Source organism: Rhincodon typus, chromosome 35 (genome assembly GCF_021869965.1).
Source record: "Rhincodon typus isolate 14 chromosome 35, sRhiTyp1.1, whole genome shotgun sequence".
NCBI classification, from domain to species: domain Eukaryota; kingdom Metazoa; phylum Chordata; class Chondrichthyes; order Orectolobiformes; family Rhincodontidae; genus Rhincodon; species Rhincodon typus.
In genome coordinates this window covers 19,095,962-19,102,912 of record NC_063366.1, presented here as the reverse complement: position 1 = coordinate 19,102,912, position 6,951 = coordinate 19,095,962, and the positions used below count along the sequence as shown (strand labels likewise).

General features: G+C 43.3%; 1 pseudogene; it reads left to right on the top strand.

The window, feature by feature from the left end:
• Nucleotides 1-2,765: 2,765 nt before the first annotated feature.
• LOC125487062 lies at nucleotides 2,766-2,909 on the top strand (annotated as a pseudogene).
• The last annotated feature ends 4,042 nt before the right edge of the window (nucleotides 2,910-6,951 follow it).

Genomic DNA, 6,951 nt, shown 5'->3' with positions numbered 1-6,951 from the left:
GAGAGAGTATGAAATAGGGACAGAAAAAGAGAGTAAGAGAAACAGAGAGAGAGAGAGTGATACACAAAGGTGGGTGACGGTTTCTCAATCTCTCTAGCCTCTGGTTTATTACTGTGGGATAAATACCTATTGGAATGCAGCAGCACTGCATGTGGGATCTTGCTGTGCAGTTTGCTCCTCATCCCAACAATAGCCCTTTGATGATGGTAGGGGTGGGTTGTTGGGAAAAGGGAGGGTGGGAGAGGTGGAGATGGAGAATGGCGTCAGGCGCCTGTGAGAGGGCTCATATGGGAGTCACGTTTATGTTTTTAGACAGGTCCATAGCACGGCCAGTGTTCAAAGGAAGGTGCAGACACCACTTGAATGCAGCTTGTTGCTGATCCGAAGTTGAACAGCGAGGGAGTGCAAGACCTCCCTCCACCCCTGTCTCTGTCATTCCAGCTGATTCCTTTCGATATTTTGTCTCAGGATTTCTCTAAGGACACCATTAGGACTTGTCCCCATTTTAATTGGGATTGAGGGAGTGGGAGGGTGGGTCTTTGTTCTTTACTTGGACTTCAGCAATGCTTTTGGTAGGATCTCACATGGGAGACTGATGGGAGACTGATAGGATGGGGGAAGGGACTGAGCTCACACACCCCCTCCAATGTTCCACTCCCTGGTTCTGGCCCCTGTCATATCGGAGAGAGAGGTTTGGGGAGCTGGTGGGGGAAGGCGGGTGGTATCAGTGGATGCTCTGGGAATGGTGGGGTTGGTGGGAGATGGGGGATAATTATCTTGTAGAAGGCGCAGGGCCTGATCCTCCCTCCTACCTGGGATTCAGGATGCCAGTAACTCCCCCTCAGTCAACGAGTGGCCATTCTCACATTGCTGTTTGCGGGATGTCACAGAGAGAGAGAGAGAGAGACTCAGAGAGAGAGTCAGAGTGAGTGTGTGTATGTGTGTGTGAGTGAGAGAGAAAAAGAGAGAGAAAGAGACATCCATAATCAGAAACTGACTGCAAAAGTGCTGGCAACGTTGGGATCTTGCTGTATAAAACAAAAATAGAAGCCCTGCAGAAACTCCTAAGCCATTAACATCTTCAACATCCTCCAGTGTGGGCTGAATGTCTTGTGGGATCCTGCTGTGTTGGATTTTCCCTCAGCTGTTGTTTGAAGTCAATCTGTCTCACGGTCTCTCTTTCTCCTTCTCCCTCCAGTTGCTTCCCCCTCCCTCCCCAAGCACTCTGTCTATCCCCCTTCACTTGTTCCAGAAACACCCAACAAATCAATCCATTTGATCTCATGATAGGTGAGAGGGAGATGTTCCATCGAACACAACAGTAAGTGGGGGGTGGGGGGTGGAGAGGGAGAGAGAGAGAGAGAGAGAGACAGAGAGGAATAGAAGAGAGGGAAGGGAGGAGTGGAAGAGAGAGAGAGGGACTGTGAGAAAAATGGAAGGTGAATTGTTCATATTTAACATGGAGCCAGCACCAATCGCAGAAAAAGAAAGAAACAGAGAGAAAAGAAAGGGGAGGGAAAAAGAGAGGTAGAAGAGAGAGAGGGAAAGACAGAGAGAGAGGGACAAATAGAGAAAGGCACAAAGAGAGAGAGGTAAGAGAGAGAAAGAGATAGATAGAGAGATGAGAGGGGGGACTTTGAGAGAAAGAGACAGAGACACAAAGAGAGAAAGAGAGAAAAAGAAAAAAGCAAGAGACAGAGAGAAAAGGAAAAGTCAGTCAGAGACAAACAAGAGTTCAGGAAAGACACAGAGAGACTAAAGATCACATAACAGTGCTTCTCAGCTCCCTCTCTCTCCATTGTTTCTCACACTCCGTCTCTCCCATGAGCGACAAGCACTGGTCCTGGGGTTTGCTTCAGGGAAGGGGTAAAGGATCAAAACTGGCATTGACATTTGAATAGTACTCTCACACACACACACACACTGATACTCACCTCCTGCCGGTCCACATGGCAAAGGAAGTATGACTGCCATCAACTGGTTTAAAACCCCCAGGTTTGTCACTCAAACCCCTCTGGCCTCCCAAACCCAATTCATTCAGTCAGCACCCAGCTCCCTCTATCTGTAGCACACCTCTCCCAGATATGGAGGCATCTTTGTGAGATTAGAGCGTGGGTGTGTGCGTGCATGCTTATGTCTATCTTTGCCCAATGGGACACATTTTGTCCTGAAGGAAGGTTTGAATGAATGAATGAAAACGTGATGAATTAAAGACTCAAGTCTCTGTCCATCTATCTGTCTGTCTCTCTCCCCACCTCTCAGTGACTCGTGTTTAAAGTGATGCAATGCCATCCTCTGGTGGCCTCCCTGTGCCACTGTACAAGCAGTAGATTTTTTTTCCCAGAAAGGACTGTGCTGTGCTGTCTGTTCCCTGGGACGCACACTGAGACAATCATCAACTGCACCTGGAGGACCATCAACTCAACGAAAGACGCTCTTTGGTCTGCCTGGGTTGACCCCTAACTGAGTGTTGCAGACTGGCATGTTCCAAGGTGCAGGACTATGTGCTGAAGGGTGCACTAAAGCTTGGGGCAGCTGCTGCCAAGGGGCAGTGAGGAAAGACCACCGTCTGTGGTAAATGGGGGTCCTTTCAGTTATCAGACCCTATTGGTGCCTTAAATATCATCTTGTATAAGTAACAAATGCCTTTTGTTTGTTTGTTCGTCAGAGTCAAACTCCAATGTTTGTTTGCTTCTCCATATGCTGTTATACAGAACAGTTTTAGTGACCATGTACATATATAAAGATATTTTTATGAATAAAATATATTTTTCAAATAGAAACAAAGGTTCTTCCAGGATGAGGCTATCCCATTGCACTTCAGGTGTGCTGATGCCTCAATGTCCCCAAATGCGGAATACTCAACTGCAAAATTTGTGGTAGTGGGGCTGTGTTTGCATTCTGTGCTGATTTACTGTTCAAAGGTAGATTAAGTTTTTCTCACATGATGCACCAGATGTCGCTATTACTTGCTGCAATTTTTCTTAATTTTTTTAAACCTTTCAATTTCTGTCTTGTACCTGCTCAATGACTGAACTTCCAGCGTAAATAAATTCATCCCCATCCTAGGTATTTTGAAATTATTTTGAAATTTTGTTCCATAGGTCTAGACTGACCAGCCCATGGAAACTTTTAGAACCACAATAGATGTCACAGCCTGCAAGCATTTTCTAAGTCTCGATGAGATCACCTCTCCTTCAAAACTGCAAACATTATATGCACATTATCCTCAAATCTATCTTCACAAAACAACCTACAACTTCAGGGATCAATCTGGTGAACCTCTGTTGCACTTCCTCCATGGCATATATACTCCTCCTTAGATAAAAAGACCAGGAGTGGTTACAGCAATGTTCTCATACAATTCTTGCAAGATATCTTCACTTTGTTAAAGTGTTGTTTAAGTCCTGTCCTGATTTGCCTTACCAAAATGCAACACTTCAGATTTATCTAAATTAAACTCCATCTGCCACTCCTCGGCCCACCTGATCAAGGTCCCATTGTAATTTGAGACAACCTTCACTGTCCACTACACGACCAATTTTGGTGTCATCTGCAAACTTACTAACCATTCCTCCTATATTCACATCCAAATCATTTGTATAGATGTCAAAAAGCTGTGGACCCAGCACTGATCTTTGCGGCACATCGCTGGTCACAGGCCTCCAGTCCAAAAAACAACCCTCCACCGTCACCCTTTGTCTCCCACTTTCAAGCCAATTTTCTATCCATATGGCTATCTCTTGCTGTATTCCATGTGATCTAATCTTGCCAATCAGTCTATCATGTGGAACCTTGTTGAATGCTTTGCTGAAGTCCATATAGACAACATCCACTGCCCTGCCTTCATCAATCTTCTTTGTCACTTCTTCAAAAGACTCAATCAAGTTAGTGAGACATGATTTCCCATGTTGACTATCCTAATTAGTCCTTTGTTTTCCCAAATACATGAAGAACCTGTCCCCTAGAATCCCCTACAACAATTTACCTACCACTGACTTCAGGCTCACCAGCCTATAGTTCCCTGCCTTTTCCCTACCATGTTTCTTAAATAATAGCACCATATTATCCACCGTTCAGTCTTCTGGCACCTCACCCATGGTAACTGGTGATACAAATATCTCAGCAAGGAGCCCAGCGATCACTTCCCTAGCTTCCCACAAAGTTCTGAGATACACTTGATCAGGTCTCAGGTTTCATCCACCTTAATGCATTTTAAGACATCCAGCACCACCTCCACTGTAATGTGGACACTTTTCAAAATATCACGACTTATTTCTCCAAGTTCTCTAACTTTGATATCCTTCTCTACAGTAAATAATGATGTGAAATACTCATTTAGTATCTCATCCATCTCCTGTGGTTCCACACATAGATGGCCTCGTTGATCTTTAAGGGGCCCTATTCTCTTCCTTGTTACTCTTTTCCCTTAATGTAATTGTAGAATCTCTTTGGATTTTCCCTAACCCTATTTGCTAAAGCTACCTCATATCCCCTTCTTGCCCTCTGATTTCCCTCTTGTGTACACGTCTGCTGCCCTTATACTCGAGGATTCACTTGAGCCCAGCTGTCTATACCTGCCATATACCTCCTTCTTTTTCTTGACCAGTGCCCCAATTTCTTTAGTCATCCAGCATTCCCTGCACCTACCAGCCTTGCCCTTCACACTAATAGGAACATACTGCCTCTGGACTCTTGTTGCCTCATTTTAGAAAGCCTCCCACTTTCTAGCAGCCTTGTTACCTGTGAATAGCTTCTCCCAATCAGCTTTTGAAAGTTCTTGCCTAAAGCTGTGAAAATTGGCCTTACTCCAATTTAGAACTTTTCCTTTTAGATCAGGTCTATCCTTTTCCATAACTATTGAAAAACCAACAGAATTATGATCACTTGCCCCAGAGTGGTCTGCCACTGACAGCTCAGTCACTTTCCCTGCCTCGTTTCCCGGGACTAGGCCAGATTGAGATGTCTGATCAGTGTGGATGGGTCGGGCTGAAGGGTCTGGTTTCCATGTTGTATGACTCCGTGACTCCTAGGTCGCTTTAGACATCAACACTTCACAACCTCACATCCGTTTATTTTTTTCTACCAAAGTGTATAACTTCATACTTATTCACATGATATTCCATCTGCTATGTTCTTGCCCAGTTACTTGACCTATCCAAATCTGCTTGAAGCCTTGCATCTTCTTCACAAATTACATTCCATCTAATTTTGTGTTACCAGCACATTTAGAAATACGTCAATTAATCTCTACATTCGGATCATAATTTTGAATAGCTGTGGACCTAGAACTGATTGCTGTGGTACCCCAGCCTGCCATTGTAAGAATGATGTGTTTATTTCCACACTTTGCTTTCTGTCTGCTAACCAGTTTTCAGTCCATACTAGAATATTACCCCAATTCCCATGCGCTGTAATCTTATGTCTTAACTTCCTGTGTGGGACCTTATCAAAAGCCTCCTGAAAACCCAAATATTCGTAATCATTGAGCATTTTCCTTAATAACGTCCTCAATAGCAGTATCCCCTTTTCATTAAGTTGATGTTGACTCTGCCTGATTGTACTGTTATTTTCTGAGTCTCCAGTTATCACACCTTTTATAATTGATCCTAACATTTTCCCAATGTTAAACTGACACATCTGTTGTTTTCCACGTTCGTTCATTCATTCAACAACAATTTTAAAAAAAAATCACTCATGGGATGTGGGAGTTGCTGGCTAGACCCATCTCTAATTGTGCAGAGGGCAATTAACAGTCAAACACATTACTGAGTCACATGAAAGCCAGACCAGGTAAGAGCTATATTGAACCAGACGGGGTTTTCCTGAAATTCAGGAAAATGCTTTCATGGTTATCATTGGACACCTAATTCCAGATTCAAACTTGGGTCCTCAGAACATTGCCTGGGTCTTTGGATGAATGGTTCAGCCATAGTAAGATTAGGTCATCGCCTCCCCACCCCTAATGTTACTTGGCTACAGATGCTATAACATTTTGAAAGATAGCCACCAATGCTTCCATTATCTTTCTAGCCCCCTTCAACACTGCAGGATGTAGATTATTTCAGAGGATTTATCAATTTCCTTGAAAGTTAACTTTCATGAATTCCCTGGTTGTCAGGGCTGGGATTTTGTACATGAACTCTGAGTTCACATTGTCCTTTGTCTGAAGAATATTAGTGAGAAAGCATCTGTGTATAGGTCTACACAGGTTTCATTATTATAGTTAAAAAAAACATTTTTACATACAGTTATATGTTTATTAAAATATTTCTTCTGGCTAGGCACTGAATACACTCAAATTTATTGCTGGGATTACATATACTATGTAGCATAGCATTACACAGAATTTTACATCACAGGAACAGGCCCAACAAGTTAATGCTCCACATCAACCTCCTTCACATCCTTCGACTTTATCTCACCCCATCAGCATGTCCTTACACTCTTTCTCCCTCAAACGTATTCAGCCTCCTCTTTACAATGCAGTGATCCATTTCAGGTTAACTACTCCTTGGGTAATGAGTTCTACATTCTAACCACACTTTGGCTCAAGAAGTTTCTCCTGAATTCTGGACTGATTTATTAGTGACAATCCGAAACTGGGATTCCACGGTACAGGGTTACATTGAGAATGTGACAACACACCAAAATGCTGCCTGCAATGTGGACAAGGTCAAACATCACACAACACCAGGTTATAGTCCAACAGGTTTATTTGAAGGCACAAGCTTTGAGTCTCTCTGCTTCTTCAGGTGTCAGTGAGAAAGGTGGCATCAGTCACAGAATTTATAAGCAAAAGATCAAAGGGTCATAGAACTGATGCAAATGTGTTGAGCAAATCCAAGCTGGTTGTTAAATCAGTTAGAAAGGATTAATATACAAAGTCAAGAATTTCTTTCAAGTTACTGCCCCGAGATAACTAAAGGTTTTATCAATTCCCTCAGTACA